The following is a 20,872-nucleotide window of genomic DNA, read 5'->3' on the forward strand; positions in this document are numbered from 1 at the left end:
TAGAATGTTGGTTTTGATAACAGAAAAACAAGTTTTGTTATCAGAGCATGTCATCTTGTTTGTAAAACAGTCCAACCATTTTGTCATTCGGGTTCTGATCTTTCTTGAACCTTGGTGTTCACATTATGCAGTGGGTACAGAATGTATAGAACAAGGTCTGTGTTTTAGGTACATTAAATTTTGTGGGGTGTGGAGGGTGGTGGGTAAAGGAGAAGTGTCACCATATTTTGGTATCAACTAATTCAGTTTGGAAAAATACATTGTATTGCTGTTATACAGTAATTCATATTTATTGTTTTAAAGAACTATAAAACATTAATAAAGCTCAAAAACTTCACTCAAAGTCCACCAACTTGAAATGACAATTACTATGTTTTGATGTCCATCATTCATGATGTCTGACACAGAAGGGTGAGACAGACAACTATATTGCTAAGTGAAAAAATGATATTTTTTTAAACAGTTTTATTTGAATTTAAGAAAGAAAAATTAAATGAAATTACTAAAGTTTTATCACTTGAGAATATTAAGGTATTAATTTCTTAATATTTACTAAACTATAGTATTTTACATTATATATATATAAATTAATACATGAATATTTTATATTCACTAAAAGATTACTCTAAAAGTAAAAATTATAGACAACTTAAGGCATTTTATTCATAGATATACATTATATATATATTATATATGTTTTGTACATAAATATATGTAATTATATTGTTAAACTACATTTTAAAATAGGTTGATGGCTTTTTTACTTGTTGAATTGGCTGGATTTGATTGTCAAGTAGTTGCTTTTCAAAGAGGTTATTTTATATCATGAGTTTTTGCACACTTGAGAATATGTGCCCTTTCTTATGTGATAGATAATTTGGGTATAAAAATCTCGAATAAACTTTTCTTTTCCTTGACCTTTGTAAACATTGTCTTTTGACATTATATGTTGCTAGGGAGATATCAGAGGTCAGCCTAATTTTTCTGCTTGGTGACTTGCTTTTACTAAGATGCCTATAGGATTGCTTAATCTATTTTTGTCTTCCTCTCTTTTGTCCTTTTCCTCTCTCTTCCCCCACTATATTTATTAAAGCAGCATAACACACATACATAAAAGTTCATGCAACATAAGCTTATAACTCAGTGAATTATCAACCTGCAAAACCTCAAGCAACAACAACACAGGTCAAGAAATAGAGTATCACCAGTCTCAAGGCTTCAGTCAATCATTAGGCCTTTCCTTCTGCCCCAAGGTAACCATTCTGATAATTTCTAATATGATTACTTAGTTTTGATGTTTTTGAATTTTATAGAAATGGAACCATTCGGGATGTTTTCTGGCTTCTTTTTCTTTACATTATGTTTTGAGATTTATCGCCATTGTTGCATATAGCTGTATTTCATTGTCGTTGCTTCCATAACATGAGTTGTCTATGCATCAGTCCCATTTCTCATCTGAACTGTGTATTTGCTTGTGCATCATCCCTCTCACTTTCAGTCCTTAGCCACTTGGGGCCAGCAGTGGAACTCAGGTTCTCAGGGTGCAGAAGCTGGACCCTCACTTTCCCTCTCAGACAGTCCAGGTGGCTGCTTGCAGCTTCCCCTGCTGCTCCTCTTCTGTTTGCTGTGGAACAGGGTTTCTCCGGGGACCGTCCCTGCTCCTTTGTCCTTCTAGCAAGCCTGCACCCTTAGATATCAGTGCTTCGACCAGAGACGCATTTGATTTTTTTAAAATTAAGGTATAATTGACATATGAGATTAGCTTCAGATGCACAGCATAATGACAGCCATCACTACACTTAGTTAAAAAATGTTTTTCTTGTGATGAGGACATTTAAGATTTACTCTCTTAGCAACTTTCAAATATACAATACAGTATCATTAACTGTATTCTCCATGCTGTACATTACATCCCCAATAAGTATTGTCGTTGTCTTTGGAATACAGGCATTGTAACAGGTGTGCGGTCTACCTCATTGTGGTTTTGATTTGCATTTCCTGTTGACTGGGTTCCCTAGGACTGTTAGAAAAATCTACATTACGTCTGAATTCTGAGGAGCTATGTGTCAACTACAAATGTTCTCCCTCTTTTTAGTCTAAATTCTCTATTCAACTACTATTATAGTTTATAATATGAAGTGGTGACTTTTTACTTCTTTAATTTAAGAAATAATTTCTCCCTTATCCCAGTGGGTTTTAAAGCAGGGGGAATATAGAAAAATGCTTTTATTTTATCCTATTCAGCTGTATGTCTCTTAAGTTACCTTAGGAATAAGTGTTTTAAAAATCTAACATCAATAGTACAGATTTACCAATATGGAAGAATAGTGGTTCCATATTAAGGTTCCTTTTGGTGCCATCTCAGCCTGCATTCTTCCCCCTTCCTTACCCCAGCACTGTGTCTGCCCCGCCCTGTGTCTGTATCTGTATAGGCCCTCTCTCCTCTGTCCTGCATCAGCCCTGACACCTGACACCCTGTCTGAAGCATCTCATTCATTTTTGAGGCTGGCGATCTCAGAAGCATGCTTTAACCAGAGGGGGTAAATTATAGTTTGAGTCTAGCTTTATGTTCCTTTATAGGTTTTTAATATCAGGGAATGGAGAATTATTGTATGCTGCCTTTGAGTAGGAGCTTAATATTATCATTCATCATCAGAAAGCATCTGAAAACTGCCACCCGAGCTCCCGCACCTATGCTTCCTTGGATTGTGTACTGAGGTAGTTTTTGCTCTGTTGTGTATAATTTGGTGCCAACCTGGCAGCCCCCTGAAGATGGGGCCTTAACATTTACAAAGGAGAAGTACTTCTTTCAAGAATATACACAGTTTAAAGAGTTAAAGTGACAGCAACATTTTTGAGGAAATATTTCATCTAAAGGATGACAAAATACTAGATATGGTATACTTAAAGAGAAATTTAACCTTTATATCTGATTGTATCCTCTTTCCAACCCACCAAAATAGTACTCATGGTTGAAAATGCCAATAAAAATAATGAAGTCAGATTGCCATGCCCTTTACTCCCCTGCTCAAATTATGTCAATATAATAAATGATATATTTTATATGAAGATAGAGTAGTTTGAGTTATCTAAAAATAGTGGGCTCTTCGGAAAGCTTGGTTCTCTCTAATCTCTGTTGGGTGGGATATTGTCTGTTTGGCCCATCTATAAATGTTATCTAGGCCTATTTCTTGAAGATGCTTAACTTTAATCGTGAATCATTTTATTCAGGAGTTCTAACTCCATATCCTCAGCCTGGCTACTCCTCTTGCCTGATGTTCTAGACTGTATGCCTCACTTCCTGGTGCTCTTTTCACTCTGGCATTCCACAGGGACATCACAGTGAACACCCCTGGCACTGTGCTCTTGCGCTGTTGCTCCTGAATTCTGTGCTTAGGTTGGTGGCACCTTGCATGCATTTGCCAAGTAAAAGCCCTGGTATCAGTTATACTTTTTCAAATCAGTTTTCTAGATCGGGAGTTCTCAGTTACCTTTTTTTGTTGCAATAGTAGAGTAGTGACAGCAGTCACCGTGGCAGTAATGAAATACTTTCAAATGTTTTTGTTGTACTTTCTGTGTGCCAGGCACTGTTATAAAAGTCTTACATTTTTAAAGCATTTTAATTCTTTAGTAACATTGTGAGGTAAACACAGTCATCACCTTGCAGATGAGGTAGCTGAGACACAGAGAGGGTACATGACGTGTACAAAGCCTGTGTCAGTAATGTTGCGTCTGGGACTTGAATGGCCATTCATAGACATGGCTAAGGAACACGAGAGCATGGTTTACCCGTTGCATTTATTGGCACACGGAGCTGTTTCCCACCCATTTCTCACCCAAGTCTAGGAGCATGTTGACATTAAAGAGTTAGTCTCAGGTCAAGCCAGATTTATAAAGAACATTATATAAATCATTCAACTGTCATCAGGAACAAATTGCTCGGGAAGCAGCTCGAGGCCACGTACCAGTGTGCCTGTGCATTGAAGACTGCCCTCTGCACACAGTGCCTGAGCGCTCTGGCTCTGTCAGCAAATGGAGGGTTCCCGCTCCCACGCCTGCCTTGGCTCACAGCAGGTGTGGATAAAGCCCCAGCTTCTGGGTGTGGCTGGCAAGGCCCCTGCTGCTCTAGCCCCTGCCTACAATCTAGGCTCATCTCCCATGCTTCCCAGTTTTCACTATAGCATTAGCTTTTGCCTACAGAGATCTCTCCCTTTCTCTGGAGACTCCACCAAGATCTGGTTAAGTATCACCTCCCTAGACGGTCATTCCTAACCTCTGTGGCCATTTGCATTCTGGGTCAAGTACCTGTTATGTTCTGATTATTTGTCCTGTTTATCCATTTGTTAATCCTCACCCAAAGGTATTTTTTTCCATTAATTTTTTTAAAAGAGAGTTGAGAGGGAAACATCAATGTGAGAGAGACACATCTGTTGGTTGCCTTCCAAACACACTCTGACCAGGGCTGGAGAGCAAACCTGTAACCCAGGTCCAGGGCCAGGGATTGAACCCACAACCCTTCAGTGTGCAGACCAATGCTCTAACCTCTTAGTTACACCATCCAGGGCCTGTTTATCCATTTGAACCACTAGACCATGAGCACCTTAGGAGCAGTTTCTTCTTTATCTTTGTGACACAAACTACCAAACAAATGTTTTTGAATAAGTACCTCAATTAATTAGAACCAGATATGTAGGGCAGACTTTCTGCTATTCCAGTTATTAGCTATTAAGAAAATAAAGAGCCCTGGCTGGTGTGGCTTAGTAGGTTGGAGCATTGTCCTGTGCACCAAGAGGTTTTGGGTTAGAGTCCCAGTCAGGGCACTTAGGGTGCGGGTGTGATCCCCTGTTGGGGCACATATGGAAGGCAACCAATCAGTGTTCTCTCACACATCGATGTTTCTCTCCCTCTCTACCCCTTCCCCTCTGTCTAAAATTCATAAGCATAATTTCTTGAGTGAGGATTAAAAAAGAAAGAAAATAAAGATAGTGGCTGTTATAGGCTGAATTGGGTTCCTCCATAACTTCATATGTTGAAATTTAACCCCAGCACCTGATGTATTCAAAGAGCTGATTAAGCTAAAATGAGGTCCTTAGGGTTGGTCTTGATTCACTTTGCTCTTCTTATGAATTTGAACACACCCAGAAGCTCCAGGAATGCACTGCCACGGGGAAGAGCATGTGAGGACAGACTCAGGGAGAGGGCAGCCACCCGCCAAACCAAGGAGAGCGTCCTCAGGAGAAACCCCGTCTGCAGGCACTTTGCTCTTAGACTTCCAGCCTCCTGAACTGTGAGATAATAAATTTCTGTTGCTTAAGCCACCGAGTTTGTGACATTTTATTATGTCAGCCCTAGAAAACTAATACAGTGGCATAGGACACAACTTCTGAAAACCAGTGTGATATCTGGACCTGTGTGTGTGCACATACACACGCATGAAAGAGACTGGTACGCCTTGGAATAATTATTTTCTGTCCAGTAGACTTACCAATATGGGAAACTCCAGTACATGAGAAAATGTTTAGCAAGAATAGATTATTTTCTGCTTAACCTGAGTTAGCTGTACAGTTAATAGGACTTTTTTTATCCTTGTTGGTATCATACCTGTTGTTTTCTATTGTAAAATAGTCAAACATCATCTATGTAATTTGACCACTATGTAGTGATTTAGTGATTTGGTGTATTTCTGTTTGATACTTATTTACTATTTGTAGATATATTCTGAAAATATATCTGTTTATTTGCTACTAAGGATATTTTATATGATGTGTTATATGCTTTATATTATAACATGGTTATGTACTATTTTAGGCATAAGCAGCCAGGTGTCCTGACCCCAACACACATCAAAGTATGTTATAACTGTTTTGATTTTTTTTTTTTTAATTTAGAAGGGAAGAGAGGGGAAAGAGTCAAAATGGTCAGAGTTGGGAGAAGGAAAGAATGCGCAAACAGACAAACCAGTCCTTTCTGACCATTGCCCGTGGCCTGGAGAGGGGCCACCTTAGATGAATCCCAGCTCTACCACATAGTGGCTCTGTGGCCTTTGGGAAGTAATGAATTCTCTCTGGACCGCATTTTCCTTAACTGTGAGGCACCCCCTTAGTTCGTAGGTTCCTTCAAGGCCTGAAATTATATACATAAAGCATGTAGGCTGGTCTCTGGTACATACATGCAAAAGAAGAATTTTCACCATTTTTGAATTATTAGATTATCACGTAAGCCAAAGAATTGTGTTTCCTTTTCATGTGTGAGTGACATTGCATTGCACATATAAACAAACACTAATAGTCTTCCAGTTCGACACACCTCCGAGTGCTCGTGACAGTGCTGCCAGCCTCCCTCCCGGGCCCTTCCGTGCCCGGCTCGCTCGCGTCTCTGGCGCCATCACTGCCAGTTGTGGCGGCAAAGGGGCATCTCAGCATTTGTGGTAGGGGCTGGGTGAGTACAGCCGTTTTTAAAACCCTTTTCCTCTGGATCACATGAAAGCCATCTTTAGAGGGATCAAACTTCATTTCATTTGAGAAGTACATCCCTATCAGATGCAAGACACCAGGGAAAAAAGAACGAGTAAGAAAAATGCCCATCCTGTTTAGGAAGCTGACGTGGAGACCATTCGGTGATAGCTCCAGTTTGTTGTTAGTGGGAGGACAGACGCCGCAGACGGCGCTGCAAGAGGCATGGAGGACACCAGACGAGGGGTGTGCAAGGTGGCGCCATGCTCCGCACAGGCATGGCCACCGTGGCTTCTGTGTTCGTGGAGCTGACGGTGAAGTGAGAGAAACAAACCAAAGAAAAAAGTAAAGCCAACAAAATAATTATAAAATGTAATAAGTACCACGAAACATACAGTTAAGTGCTGTGATAGATGAAGATCACAGGGTTAAGTCTAGGCAGGCTTCTCTGAAGAGGTGACACAGAATGAAGTACCTCTTGTCAGGGATTGCAGGAGAGTGGACATCCGCGTAGGTTCAGAAGCAGGAAAGGCCATGGCGAGTTTGGGTCATCACAAGTAAGTCACACATTGTCTGATGGAAAGTGAGTCTGGACGTCCTGTGCATGATACAGTTTATGAAGTATAATTGTTTAATAATCGAAGCCATGATTCTGGCCACTGTGAAGAGCTTAGTTTGTTGATCCTAGACTTTGTTTATTATTTTAAATTTACGTCACTGACTAGGGGCACCTGGCTCTTGATTAAACCATAGGGCACCATTTTTTTATATTCATTGATGTCAGATTACTACCCCCTAATTTTTTCCTTTTGAACATCTCTTTAGTTCTCCAGAAGATTAATCATGAAGATTAAATAAAGTGACACATGAAAAATTTACTAATGGTTATTTTGTGTTTAAAATAACACTTGCCAATGAAAATACATTAATTCTGATAACAGTGTTTATGATGAGAATAAGGAATACCAGGATAGCCTGAACTTGGGGAACTGCAGTAGCAAGCTGGGAATTGGGGGCTGGCAACACTGTGAACAGTAGCGGTAGGAAGAGTTGTTTGGAAGTGCCAGTGCCTGGAGCCACGCCAGGGCTGGGCTCATTTGAGCTCTTTCCCTGGGGAGCGGGGGGTAAATAAATTGAACTTTTGAAACACCTTCACACGTTGAAAATGATTTTGTATTTGTTGATTGTTTTCCCTTGAGTACAATATCATAGTACTTTTCTTTTTTATTGTGTGTTAACTGTGACAGTATTTTATATTTTTAACACAAGATAGCTGTCTTTCCAAAAATACTGGAAACAAATTCATGATGTAATCATCCTCACCCAAGTCCCAAATTGTGCTAAATCTCCATTTTCTCTCTGTTATTTATAGGTAATGCTTTTTCATATGTTAGGACTGGTAAATTGTCTAAGTAGATCCTTGGTAATGGGGTAGACTTTTTTTTCCTTGAGTGACATAGTTATTTTGCTTTGATTTTTCTTAAGTCTTACTGTTAAAGTTTTTAAAACATATTACGTTATGTCTTTGGCCTGTTTCTTAACTCTGTGTTTGCACTAGATACTCTTGGGGTACTGATTTGCCCTTTATCACTTACATTGAAAAAAATGCATAGTTTTCTATAGAAGTAGAATCAACAGTTTTTTTCTGTTTTCCCTTACTATATTCTTTCTGCTATAATGTGTAGTTTTTGCCTTTACTCTATTTCTGAAGTAGGGTGTGTGTATGTGTGTATTTGCACACATGAAAATACTAGTTTTTGGTAGCTATGTTTTCTTTCCATTGTCTTGTACTTTAAACTTACTGTTAAACTTGAAAATAAGTGAAAAAACGTTCTATCAAAACATATTAAAATAGATTGTTAATACATAACCTAAAAAACATTTGACACCTTTTTAATGTGAATAATTTTGAATTCACTGGAAATTCAGTTGCAATTATTGCACTTTTTCATGGAGACTTAGCATTTGTGTCACTCAGAATTCTTAATTATCTGAGCACATATTTTATGTGACATGATATCTGCACTGTTACCATCTACAGCCTCTTCAGAGAGCGGAACACATGGCACCGAAGTAATAAAAATATAAGCTCTAGATTGGGAAGCAAAGCCGAAACAAGCCATTTTTACATATAACTTAAGTTTAGGTTTTGTGTAGTAGGTTGATCCCTTACTTAACCTTTAATAAAATTGGATTCAAGGGTATTTATATATAAATAAAAAATAGAGTTAATTTTGTTTCATACTTCCATATGAGCAGGTGCCTTGTAATGCATTCCAGCGACATTTAAACGTCAGCATTGTTTCTACTGGTTGAAACACTGGCATAGTTTTTGAGGAGGATGGGCATTAAAAAGGTAAGTTGTCATTTGGGAAGGTTATTAAGATGATTATTAAGCCTGTGTACTCATAGTCACACTGATTGGATCAGTCTGTACTTGTCTGGCATTTTAATCCCTATGAAGTTAGCGAAGAAGTCAGTTCCCTTTTTTTTACATAATTTGGAAATTAAAATTTGATAAAAATCTGGATATGTTTAAGATTTCATTCCCACTAACCTCACGCTCTCCACATTTCCCTGAATGAGCTCTCGAGTTGAACCTGCATCTGGTTTATGGTCGATTCCTTCTTTAAGAAATGTTCCAGCTAGTATACAGGTTTTCCCCACTACCTGACAGCAGAACTTGCCTGTGAACACTTTTGTAAGCCTAAATGGCCTAAAGCAAAGAAGCAATTAACATTAATTTACATGGAAAGATTTTCAAGTGTTCCCAGACCCAAAAAATAACCTACCAAATTTGCTTGCTATGTTCTGTTTTACGCTAAGCTTAACACCCTTGTGACATCTCTTGGGCTTTTCTGATGTATCAGGACCTGTCTTGCGAACAGAATCAATAGACATAAAGCACAGATGCTCACCGGCATTGTTCAAAGCGCTGGTGTCTGATGCTGAGATGCCGAGGATGGTTCCCAGGGAAGGATCTTGGCTGGGCTGCTCTGGCTGCTGGGTGTGTGCCCTGTCTCTGTAAGGTTCATGCAAACACAACACAGGATGCTGCTTTCACTTTTCACATTTTTTTGTAAAAATGAGAATACCCTTTGGATTTCATTCAGTTAGCAAAACAAGTGCCAATGTCGGTCTTTCCTAAAATCATAGTGGTATAACGTGAACTTTCCAAAAGCAAGAGATGCCCGTATTTGTGCTTATGGAATCTCATGAAGTGCAGATGTGGGTGAAAAGGGAGGAGTCTCAGGTCTGCTTGGTTAGACATATCTAACTAGTGTCTTCATGTGCTGCTGGTACCCTGGCGTGGTGGGAGGTGACAGGAGATGGGAGTGAGGGGGAGTAATCCCACTGCCTCCCATTTGTGGCTTCACCTAAAAGCAGCTTTTGGAAGCTGTCAGAAACATGTGAGACCTTTCAGAAGTGTTTATAACCAGCCACGGACAGTTTGAAACATGAATCATGGCTGTTTCTCTGCAATAGAGAAGACGTTTCCATTTTTAAAAATATGGATAACAATATACCACTCCTGCCCCCAACATTCACACCCTGGCCCTGGCACACTGCCCTTAACCTGCCCCTGATGGCTTGTCTGTGATGCTCTACCCAGACTCCAACCTATTCTGCCTTTTCTGTGATCGAACTTTCCCCTGGGTACTTTCAGTTCTCGTAATCATGGAGTGATTTTCCTACATCTGATTTGTTCAATGTGTAATTACATGAGATTCTATTCTTTTAAAAAACGATATAAAATAAATTTATATAGTTCTAAATTTAATTAATTTTAATTTAAACAAAAACTTCCTTGACTGGATGGCATTTTGACTGTTGAATAGGGAAGTGCGTGTCTATATTACTGCAGCATGTTAAAAATATTCACTCTGTCACATTAATGAAAGTGTTATCACCCTAACTTGCTTTTCTGCCAGGGTATTTTAATTTAAAAAGAAAATTCCTGGAAGCAACAAAGCTTTCAGCCCTAACAAAATGGTTCTGGTGTTAGACTTCTGGGCTGTTGAGTGGGGGTGAGGCTCCAATAGTGCTCTTTACACCACGTCACAATATTGTTGACTACTTGACCATCCCAATACCTTTGTGCACTAGAGGAAATGTGAGGCAGGGCCTTGGACGAGCCAGATAAGTTGTGCTGTGAAGCCAGCTCTGCCATGCACCACTCATGTGCCCTTGCGTGTGGGTCTTAATGTCCCTGAATATGAGTGGTTGTTTCTTTTTTAAAGTGAGATATTAGTGCCCTGGCCAGTTTGGCTCAGCGGTTAGAGCTTCGGCCCGCGGTCCAGAGAGACCTGGGTTTGGTTCCCGCTAAGGGCATGTCCCTCGGTTGTAGTTTGTCCCCGGTCCCGGATGGGGTCATGTGGGTGGCAACCACTCGATGCGTCTCTCCCACATCGATGTTTCTCTCTCTCTCTCTTCCTCCCTCTCTCCTGCTCTATCTAAAGATAAATGCAAGAATGTCCTTATAAATTAATTAATTAAATAAAGTGAGATAATAGTAATACTTCCCATGCAAGATTGTTGTGGCTTCTTGGAATAATGTAAAGCTCCTGAAGTGACATCTGTACTTTATACACGTTCAACAAACAACGGCAATTGTGATGATGATGATGGTAATGGTAAGTGTTCATTGGTTTGTGGGTTTATTTTTGATATCTTTAACAGAACTGCTAATAGTATCTAAAAATTTAGATTTCTTTTAAATACTCTGAATAGATTCAATGTTTTTTTTATGTTTTATTTAAAATGAAAATATTTTTATTTTAAAATATTTTTAACTTTATTGATGAATATTGACAAATATAATTGTATATATTTTTTTTCCAGAGGGAAAAGGGGTGAAGGGGCAGGTGGAAGAGGGCAAAGAGAGGGTGGTATAGAGACAGAAAGAGACTTTCTTGGGGCGATGGGCACAGGATACGGTGTGCAGGTGATATTTTATTGAGTTGTACACTTGAAAACTATGTGGTTTTGCAAACCAATGTCTCCCCAGTAAGTTCAATAAAAAGAAATTAAGCTGGAAAAAATAAAGTGTACAATGGGATTATTTGATATGCATATACATGGTAGAATGATTACCAGGATTATTGTTACAAATAAACAGTGACTTTGCTAAGTGTGGTCCCTGGACTGGAAGAATCATCATCCCTTAAGAACTTGTTAGAAATGTAAACTCTCAGGCCTAACCCAAGTTATACTAAATCAAAGACTCTGGAGGTTTTAACAAAGCATCCAGGAAATTTTGATGCACACTGAGGAGAACCACTGTTTTAGAAAATCTGGGGAACACAGAAAAGGGTAACTGTCATGACCTGCCATCCAGAAATAACCAGTTGGAATTATGATCATGTTTCCTTGTGGTCTTTTATTTATTCATATGTGTATATACTTGTTTTTAAAAAGTATGATAATACTATATTAGTCTTACAGCCTACGATTCAACTCAACATTATGTCATGATCGTTACCCCATGTCATTAAATTTTATTTGAAAACATTTTTAATCATATAGCTATACAGTGTACCATCCTGTGAATGGCTCATAATTTATTCATCAACCCCTTGGACATTTGAGTTGTTTCCAGATGTTCAAAGGGCATATAAGCAACACAAAGTTGGAAATTTGTATTCATAAATTATTGTGAATATATATGGTTATTTTTTTAGTGTAAATTTATTACTAGGGTGGAATGACTGATTCTAATGATATGAACATTTTTATAGTTCTTAATATATATTGCCAGGTTACCTTTAAGAAAAGAGGTGCCAATTTGTACTCTAACCAGCAGAGTAAGACAAAGTGTCCATTCCTGGAACCCTTGCCAACCCCAGGAGTTACAGTCCTTTTGAATACATGTGAGTTTGGTAGGAGCATGTTTTGAATTGTTCTTGTTTTCTAATCTTTGTATTGCCCTACATTTTGGTACTCACAAAAGTAAATGACAGATGCTGTCTTGGATCTTCTCTCTTAATTATAACTGTTAAGGTTGTTAATTTCTAAAGTTTTCTCTTTTAATACTGCCTGCCCCTCATCTCTGCATGTTTTTTTGTTTTGTTTTGTTTTTTTTTAATCCTCACCGGAGGACATTTTTCCATTTTTTGTTCAGGTAGAGTGGGAGGGAGAGAGAGGAACAGAAGGAGAGAGAGAAACATCGATGCAAAAGGAACACATCGAGTGGCTGCCACCCGCACGACCGACCAGGGCCGGGGACAAACTGCAACCGAGGTACGCGCCCTTAGCGGGAACCGAACCCGGGTCTCTCAGGACCACAGGCCGACGCTCTAACCGCTGAGCCAAACCGGCCAGGGCTGTTTTTTTTTTTAATATGTTTTCATTGATTTTTTTTTTTTAGAGGGAGAGGAAGGGAGAGAGAGGTAGAAAGAAACATTGATATGAGAGAGATACATCGATTGGCTGCTTCCTGCACGACCCCTTCTGGGGATGGAGACCAAAACCCAGGCATGTGCCCTGACCAGGAATCTAACTGGGAACCTCTCAGTCCATGGGATGACACTCAATCCACTGAGCCACACTGGCTGGGCTTCCCTGCATGTTTTGTTGAAAGGGTGTTGCAGTTCTTATACAGGTGTGCTGTGGAACAGGAATGACTAGACAACATGGCTATGGTGGTGAGCTCCTGTGCCTGGGGCTTCAGGGATTAACTGAGGGCTGGAGGACCTTCTAGGGAGAGAGCAACACATTGTTTCTGTCTAGTTTCACAAGTCAATTAACTAACACTATTACTAATGTTAAATATTGGTAGGATGGGAATTGTTGAAGGGATCTGAGATAGAATGTTAAGTAAATGCTAAACTAGCAGAAAAAAATGTTATGTTATTATAAGGCAGCCATCCTGTACAGGCATGCCTCAGAAATATTGTAGGTTCAGTTCCAGACCACTACAATAAAGTGAATGTTGCGATAAAGCAAGTCATAATCTTTTCACTGAGGTAATGTCTTGCCTTCAATTAGTAAAAAAAAAAAAAAAAAAAAAAAATGCAGCATCTGTGAAGCACAGTGAGACGAGGTTAACCTGTATAGCTGAACTTAGGGAGCTAAGCTGAAGGCTGGTTTGAGCCTATAAAAAGTTGTGATTACTGAAACTTACTCTTTGAACATATCTTTGTTTTAGTTTGTGTTGCATTCATCAGTGACTTCTCCCTGGGGTCTCGAGGATAACGGGGCTCCCTTGGTGCTGACATTTGCAGCACGCCAGGTGGTCAGAAGGATGTCCTGAACTCGGTCCCTGTGAACTGGGGAACTTGAGTGGGGCCAGAGTGAGAAAGTGTGCTCTGGGCACCACCCGCAGGCCACGCCCGAGGCTGCTGCTGTTCATAAATCTTTCAGCCTTCTAGGAAATAAAATAGGTGTACATAAATTTTATCTTAGTTCTACTTTTGATCATGGATCTTTGAGAAGTGTATGGGGGGTGGGGGGGGCGCTTTCCCCAGAAGAGTGCCACCGTGCATATTATTGTGCATTCAGGAGATTATGAATTTGTTGAGCAAACCCTGTTTTGGAGAACATGTTTTTAAATATATGTTTTCTCTCCTTTGCAGATTTCACTTCAAATGATAATGAATAATCTAAAGAATAGTATTATATTTATATAGTGCTTTCCGGGTTACAGAACCAGTTTACATGCTTTTTGGCACCTGTCCACCATCCTGTCAGTTAGTACTGTTATCCCTGCTTTGGCAGATGAGGAAACAGAAGCTCAGAAAAGCACAGGGATTTATCCAAAGTCTCTTGGTCACAGAGTCCATGGATGTATTGTGATCAGGCACTGGGTCCCTGGCCAGATCTACTGGGGTTTTGTCTAGACTTGATAGCATTCCATTAACAAAGGAAATCTGGCAAGCAGAATAAGATGACCACTCTGGCCAGTTTGGCTCAGCGATTAGAGTATCGGCCTAAGGACCAAAGGGTCACAGGTTCAATTCCAGTCAAGGGCACGTATCTGGATTGCAGGTTTGATCCCCAGCCCCGGTCAGGGTTGTGCGGGAGGCAACCAATAGATGTGTCTCTCTCACATTGATGTCTGTCTCTCTCTCTTTCCCTCCCTTCCACTGGAAAGAAAGGGGGAGAGGGAGGGGAGGGGAAGAGAAGGGAAGGGAGAGGAAAAAAGGGAAGGGAAGGAAGATTTAAAAAAAAAAAAAAAAAGACCTCCCACACTTAGAATAATAGTTGGGAAATCCTACATGAATATCAGTTTTGAAACAGGAATTATTTATTTAATATCCATAGAAGGAAACTTGCAAGATAAAGTAATTATGGTGGTGTGTGTTATAGGTGCCCATTGCTCTGTTGCTGGGTAATCATATTTATTATAATTGATTGAGAGCCCCTTCTGTTCCATCGCACTGTGGAATGCAGACACCAAATGGCCAAGAAGAGCATCACAGGAAAACTAAGTAAAATGCTATTTTTCTTCATTGGTAAATGGGCTTCTGGTCCTGTTTACAACAACATATAACTTAAGTTGGATGCTGTTTTCGTTGGAGCTATTTGGCAGGGTGTTTTTTGTTTTGTTTTTAATCTTTTTCATTTAACTTGTACTCTCTCTACTTAAAACAGATGAGTAACGGTTCGTTTAAGCATGTTTCATAGAGCAGCAATGCACTGTGATTGTTAAATGAACAGAATGCCTATTTTAACAATGTGATGCCAGAAAGGCTAAGCAGACACTTGCCAGAATGACAGTGTGCTCGAATACCCCACAGAATACATTTGAGGGCTGTCATGAGACTCCCAGCTCACTGTGATTGCATGGACGATGCACAGACAGAAGCAGCCTCAGACCTAGATTTTTCACTCCAGTTAGGGCTTCATAGACCATCGTCTGTGAAGCATGGGTTTTACCGCAGTAAGATGATGCTGTTTTAAATAACATGCAGTCCTTTGTACTAATTAGTGTGCCTTGTATCTTGAATTTTTTTTTTTTTCTTAATCCATACCCAAGGATATGTTGTACTGATTTGAGAGAGAGAGAGAAATATTGATAGGTTGCCTCCCATATGTACCCTGACTGGGATCAAACCCACAACCTGGGTGTGTGCCCTGATGGGAGTCGAACCCGCAACCTTTCAGTGCACAGGACAACAACGCTCCAACTGACTGAGCCACACCAGCCAGGGCTTGAATTTGTTTTTTGATGATTTCCTTTCAATGCACTTTATTCTCTTTTAATTATAAAGATAACTCATACTTGTAATCACATGGAATTCTCAAAAGCGAAAATTAATACGTTACCTCTATTCTCCTGGTTCAAATCCCTGTCCCACCCTCATTTCCCCTCTTGAAGGAAACCAGCCTTTACAATTAGGTATGTATCCTTCTCTTTTTTTTCTTTCTCTTTTTCACAACACATTTCTTCATACACATATATGGAATTTCTTCTGTATTTTTTTCAAAAATTAAATCATAGCAAACTGTTTTTTTTAATTAAAGTATAGACCTCTTTCTAAATCTGTACAGACAAATTTATTTCATCTATTTTAATTACTGAATAACATTTTATTATAAGGCTGTTGCATATATTATTTAGCTTCTCACCGGTTGAACTTTCTGGTTGTTTCCAGTGGTTTACTATTACAAACATTTACTATTACAGTATTAGCATACTTTCGTAAGCCTTATGGTCATTTTCCACTCAGTAAAGTGTGTTGCTAAAGAAATGAAAAAGTAGGAACCTTCTATCTTCAGCTATTATCTATAATCATGCATTTCTGTAATTAGTGGCCTGTTACCTAGTAATAAGAATTTCAGAGATTTATGTGTAGAATATCTCTTTATATCTGGAGCGGCTACAAACATAGCTTTCATTTTGTGCTGGAGTCACTTGTGGTTAGCTTCTGTGTGTGGACTCACTGCAGAGCAGAGGTGAACTTGCAGCTGTCATCATGTCCCATCTAGACCCCTTCAGGGTGAGTAATTACTTGGGTTTGGGAAAACCTAGTAATCTAATGATAGACTACCCAGTCAGCCAGGGTTTGCTAGTTTTACCTTCTTAGACTGTGGCCTTAGATTTTTATGAATGTGAGAGCCTGGCTTTTATAGTGAATTAATTTAAAAAGTGCTCTGTGGTATAGGGAGGGACTCCTGCTTTGATGATGTGAAAAATTTGCTCAGACCCCCTAAACGGCTTAATAGGCGATCAGTAATATTACTGGCCATACGTTTCAGGATTTTTGAATACTCAGGGAGAATTCTAAACCATGTGCTTGCTTATGAAAACAACCAACTTCCATAAGTGAAAATGAGCATGCTTATTAATGGGGCTGCAATCGCTCATTGCATTCAGTCACGTTTATAACCCGAAAGAGTGACTGTTTTGCATGATTTAGTGTTTACAAAATTACAGTCGCACAGCAAAGCTTACTGTATATGAAGCATATGTGGTCCTTTTGCAGGTAATAAAATGGAAAATCCAATTCGCAATTGCAGAATAAACCTCTTGAGTAACACATGATGTTCATAGCAGCATCGGTCAGAAGGTCATCACTAATCAGGGCGCTGGCTAGCTTCCCCGGTGGCCTGGGCTATCCCACTGAAGAGTGAGCATAGGGCTTCTGTCTGGGAGCCAGCCAGTGTGTCTGTAGATACACCACTCTCTAGCTATCAGATCCCCTCCGTCACAGTGCTTAATCCTGCTGCCTGATCCTTGTTAGAACAGCACCAGAGCGCCGCCCAGGCTTCTAATAAAGGAGCCGGGTGAGGGCTCCTAACTGGACGCGCTGAAGCGTGCAGCGGTGCGGGCGATTGCAGCCTGCCTGACAGTGGGCTGAGATGCTTCCTGCATGTTATTACTTGAAAGGGAACCTACCTCCGACAGCTGACAGATGAGCTTTGCTGAGGCAAGGGTAACTTGTTGCTAGGCCAATATGAGACGGGTGTCATCTTTTCCTACAATATAATGGCCTAGCTTTACTCTAATTATATTAACCTCTTCTGAAATGGCTGCATTCCAGGCTGATGCTCAGTGAGGTAGGAAAGCCAGAGACAAATAGCCGGCTGGGAGGATTACAGCGGCACAGAAGCAGGTATTGTGTTCTCCACCAGTGACATTAAGTTGGAAAACAAAATAAGCACGCCCTATTACGCCCGGCCTGGTGATAACTCTGAAAAGGCAGTGCTCGGTTTGCCGCACATGATTTCCATCTCTGTCACCTGTAATAGTCGCCTGCTTTCAGGTTTGCTGTGGACATTAAACATGGCTTTCACGGTTCTTTGTTTAAAAAAAAACAGTGTCAACGACAGAGCTATTGTTTTGGGGGTTTTTTGCTTCCCCCGGTGAACCTGAATCATTCTTTTCTATTAGGCTCCCTATTTCTGGTCGCTGTATGAAACTCCAGTGCATGTGATTGGGTAGCATTGTTCGAGACTAAACTGAACAGCTGGGCCTTTCAGTGTACCCTGACTTTTCAGACATCGGTATCAGACTCCTGGTCCCCGAAGGGAGTGTGTCCAGCCCGCATCCAGCATCTCCTGCCTGCTCCAGTTAGCAGGCATCATTAGCAATCCCCTACGCCTCTTCTGTCTCCATTGACAGCACTTTAATGGAGACATTGCTAAGGATTGACAGATCTCCGGGGGTGAGAGGCTGCAGACAGAAGGGCCCAGAGAACTGCGGCTGGCCTTTCCTGGCAGCATTCCCTTAGGTCTGTCTCCATGTGTTGCAATCAGGGAGCATAGAATCTAGTATATCATTTTTAGAGGATTATTACTCAAAAGGCTGCAGGCTTAGTAAGAGGCTTTCAATAAGTTAACAAGAGGCCGTATACATTCCAAAGTAGGGGTATAGGTAGTTGGTAGTAGAACGCAGGCCCTTCTTTTCCACAGAAATAGGCACCTGTAACTTCAAGGATAATTAAAACCTGCATTGCTCATAGCATATGTGGACTTTTCGAGCTTGTGATACAGCCTGGGGAAGAAGAGTCTTACTCTCACTGTCCCATGGAAGTCATCCCTGGACAGATTTGGACTAGCTGAGGCTTGTCTGGGGTCCTTCCTAGAGTGTTTCCCTGGTCCACGTTGCCTTCACCCTGAGCCAGGGCCTTGAATGTACAGCGTGATGAGAAGTGCCCTGTGCTCCAAATACAGCTGTCTTCCCTCCTCTTCCCCCTTGTCCTCCCAGAGTAAAAGTCATATTCCCTTGATCCCTATCTGAACCAGATGTTAGGAAGAAAGCAATCCGTTTGACTTAATTCATGGTAATGTGTGAATGATGAGGAGGTCCAGATGCATGTTCCACAGATCAGATTCTACCCATTAGAAATTTAGGCTGTATTTCTCATTAGGATGGCTAACTTTGGGGGATGAGGAAGAAAGGTATTTAGGGCACAAGAAGCCACTAACAGGGAGATCCTCTTTGCTTAGGATTTGGTTCATTTCTTCATGCAATTTATGCTTTCCATGACCTCTTTTCTTTTTTTCTTATTCACTTTGAATTGCATATATTTTCCCAAAGCTCTTGTAATTTTTCATAGTTGATTCCAGGCTGATGCCAGTGGGTGGGGTTTAAAAGCAGAAAGATGATAACATGTAAGCATATGTTGTTCATTAGGTGTTTTAAGAGAGATGTGCTCACCTCTAGCGCCCCCACCCCCAACTTATTAGTGAATGGCTACAGCATGCTTGCTGTCGCCTGGTGTAGGCCCTTCTCTCGATGATCATCCTTCCTGAGAAGAGGGGCAGTGTACACACTGTGCATTTAAAACAGGACACTTTAGAAATAGACTTGTTTTTTAAATGGAAGACTTTTCCAGAAATTTCTATCATGTTCATTTTTAGGAAAAGTGGAAATGGGAAAAAAGAAGTACTAAGAGAATGAATGATATGGAAGAGAGGACATAAGAGTTTAGCAAATGAGATCCTAAGAGAAATTTAAACAAATTGGTTTCATTCTTGGGATGCTAAAACCCACTCCCCAAGTAAAGGTAAAAACGAAGAAGAGAAAAGGCAAGGCCGCACCCAGGTAAGATGCCCAGCTAAGCAGACTAATGCAGCTCTTAGCTTTTCATTTGCTGTTGGCAGTTTTCTGATTCATGGTTTAGAGAATAAAGCACATTAACTTCCCAAGTGATTTCATATCTTACTAATGATGTTTAACCATTAAGATGAGGAAATTGACATTATTGATAATCTTGGAGAGAAATGTATCTGCTTATTTTTGTACTTAACACCAACACACTCTAAGTAACTTTGGAAAGGTCATGATGAATTACTCCCTCTTGATATTTGGTAATATCTCTTTTCTTTAAAAGCATTTTATGAAGCCCTGGCCAGTTTGGCTCAGCGGTTAGAGCCTTGGCCCGCGGACCGGAGTCTCGAGTTCAGTTTCCGCTAAGGGCACGTACCTTGGTTGCTGTTTGTCCCCAGCCCTGGTTGGGGTTGTGTGGGTGGCAACCAGTCGATGTGTCTCTCACGTCAGTGTTTCTCTCTCTGTCTTCCTCTCTCTCTCTCCCTCCCACTCTATCTGAAGATAAATGCAAAAATGTCCTCGGGTGAGGATTAAAAAAAAAGCATTTTATGAAATTTTAATCACTTTAATATTGGGTTTTCCTTTCTCTATTTTTCTGAATAGTTACAAGTTTATGTAACAAAAAGAAGATGGATCCAAAGTATCAATTTTTTGTTTGTTTGTTTTAAGAAGAAATATTACAGCATCATCCTAGTAAAAATATTAATTTGTTTTTATTTCTAAAGGTCAGATCAGCTGGGAAATTTTGTGCTTCGTGATATACTTGCATCCCAGAATGTTTTCACTATCCCAAGTTATCAGCTATGACAAAATTGGCAGTAGAACCTCAGAATAGGATAAATATGTTACTCTGGTTGTATCCTGGGAAGAAGAATTGCTGGATGTCTGTGTTTAAAAAGCCTTGGACTGTGGACCTGGAGTCTGAAAAGGACTTACTTCCTCAGTGGGACTTTTAGGGAAAGGCCTTTGGTGAGGCTGGTGTCAAGCAAAACCACATATATCTCTGCTGCTTAGCTTCTCTGTCCTTGTCCCCTTCATAAACCAGCAAGTTATGGGACGCTCCTTCACACACTGTCTCTTGCCTGTTGGAATATACCCCCCCACCCCAATAGTTGACTGATCATCAGCAAATAGTGGCACTTGTTGGCTTTTTTATGCTGTTTCATGAACTCATCCTTGGTTTGATCTAGACAGACATGTACACCAATAGCTTCACCAGACATTATGGAAAGAATATGAGATTTGGAGTCAGGAGCCTTAGGTTCATATCCTCACTGTGACATTTTCTGATCTTGTTACACCATTTCCCCACATTTCTATTTATTCACCTCTGAAGTAATATAAATAACTGACCCCCGGGATTGCTGGAGTATCAAATGAGGAAATGCTTTGAATCTGTAAACTGATGACTCTACAAAAGTGA

General features: G+C 40.2%; 1 protein-coding gene and 1 long non-coding RNA gene across 2 annotated transcripts in view; both read left to right on the forward strand.

Annotated features, from left to right (window-relative positions):
* RSU1 (Ras suppressor protein 1) overlaps positions 1-20,872 on the forward strand; it is a 185,086-nt gene that overhangs the window by 72,140 nt on the left and 92,074 nt on the right. The gene's annotated exons all lie outside the window — the stretch shown is intronic.
* On the forward strand, positions 1,127-20,223 carry LOC118624299. Its single transcript, XR_004958351.1, has 4 exons — positions 1,127-1,253; positions 8,712-8,808; positions 19,260-19,443; positions 20,175-20,223. It is a non-coding gene; the product is annotated as an uncharacterized LOC118624299 (long non-coding RNA).

The sequence above is a fragment of the Molossus molossus genome, unplaced genomic scaffold, assembly GCF_014108415.1.
Source record: "Molossus molossus isolate mMolMol1 unplaced genomic scaffold, mMolMol1.p scaffold_m16_p_1, whole genome shotgun sequence".
Taxonomy (NCBI): Eukaryota; Metazoa; Chordata; class Mammalia; order Chiroptera; family Molossidae; genus Molossus; species Molossus molossus.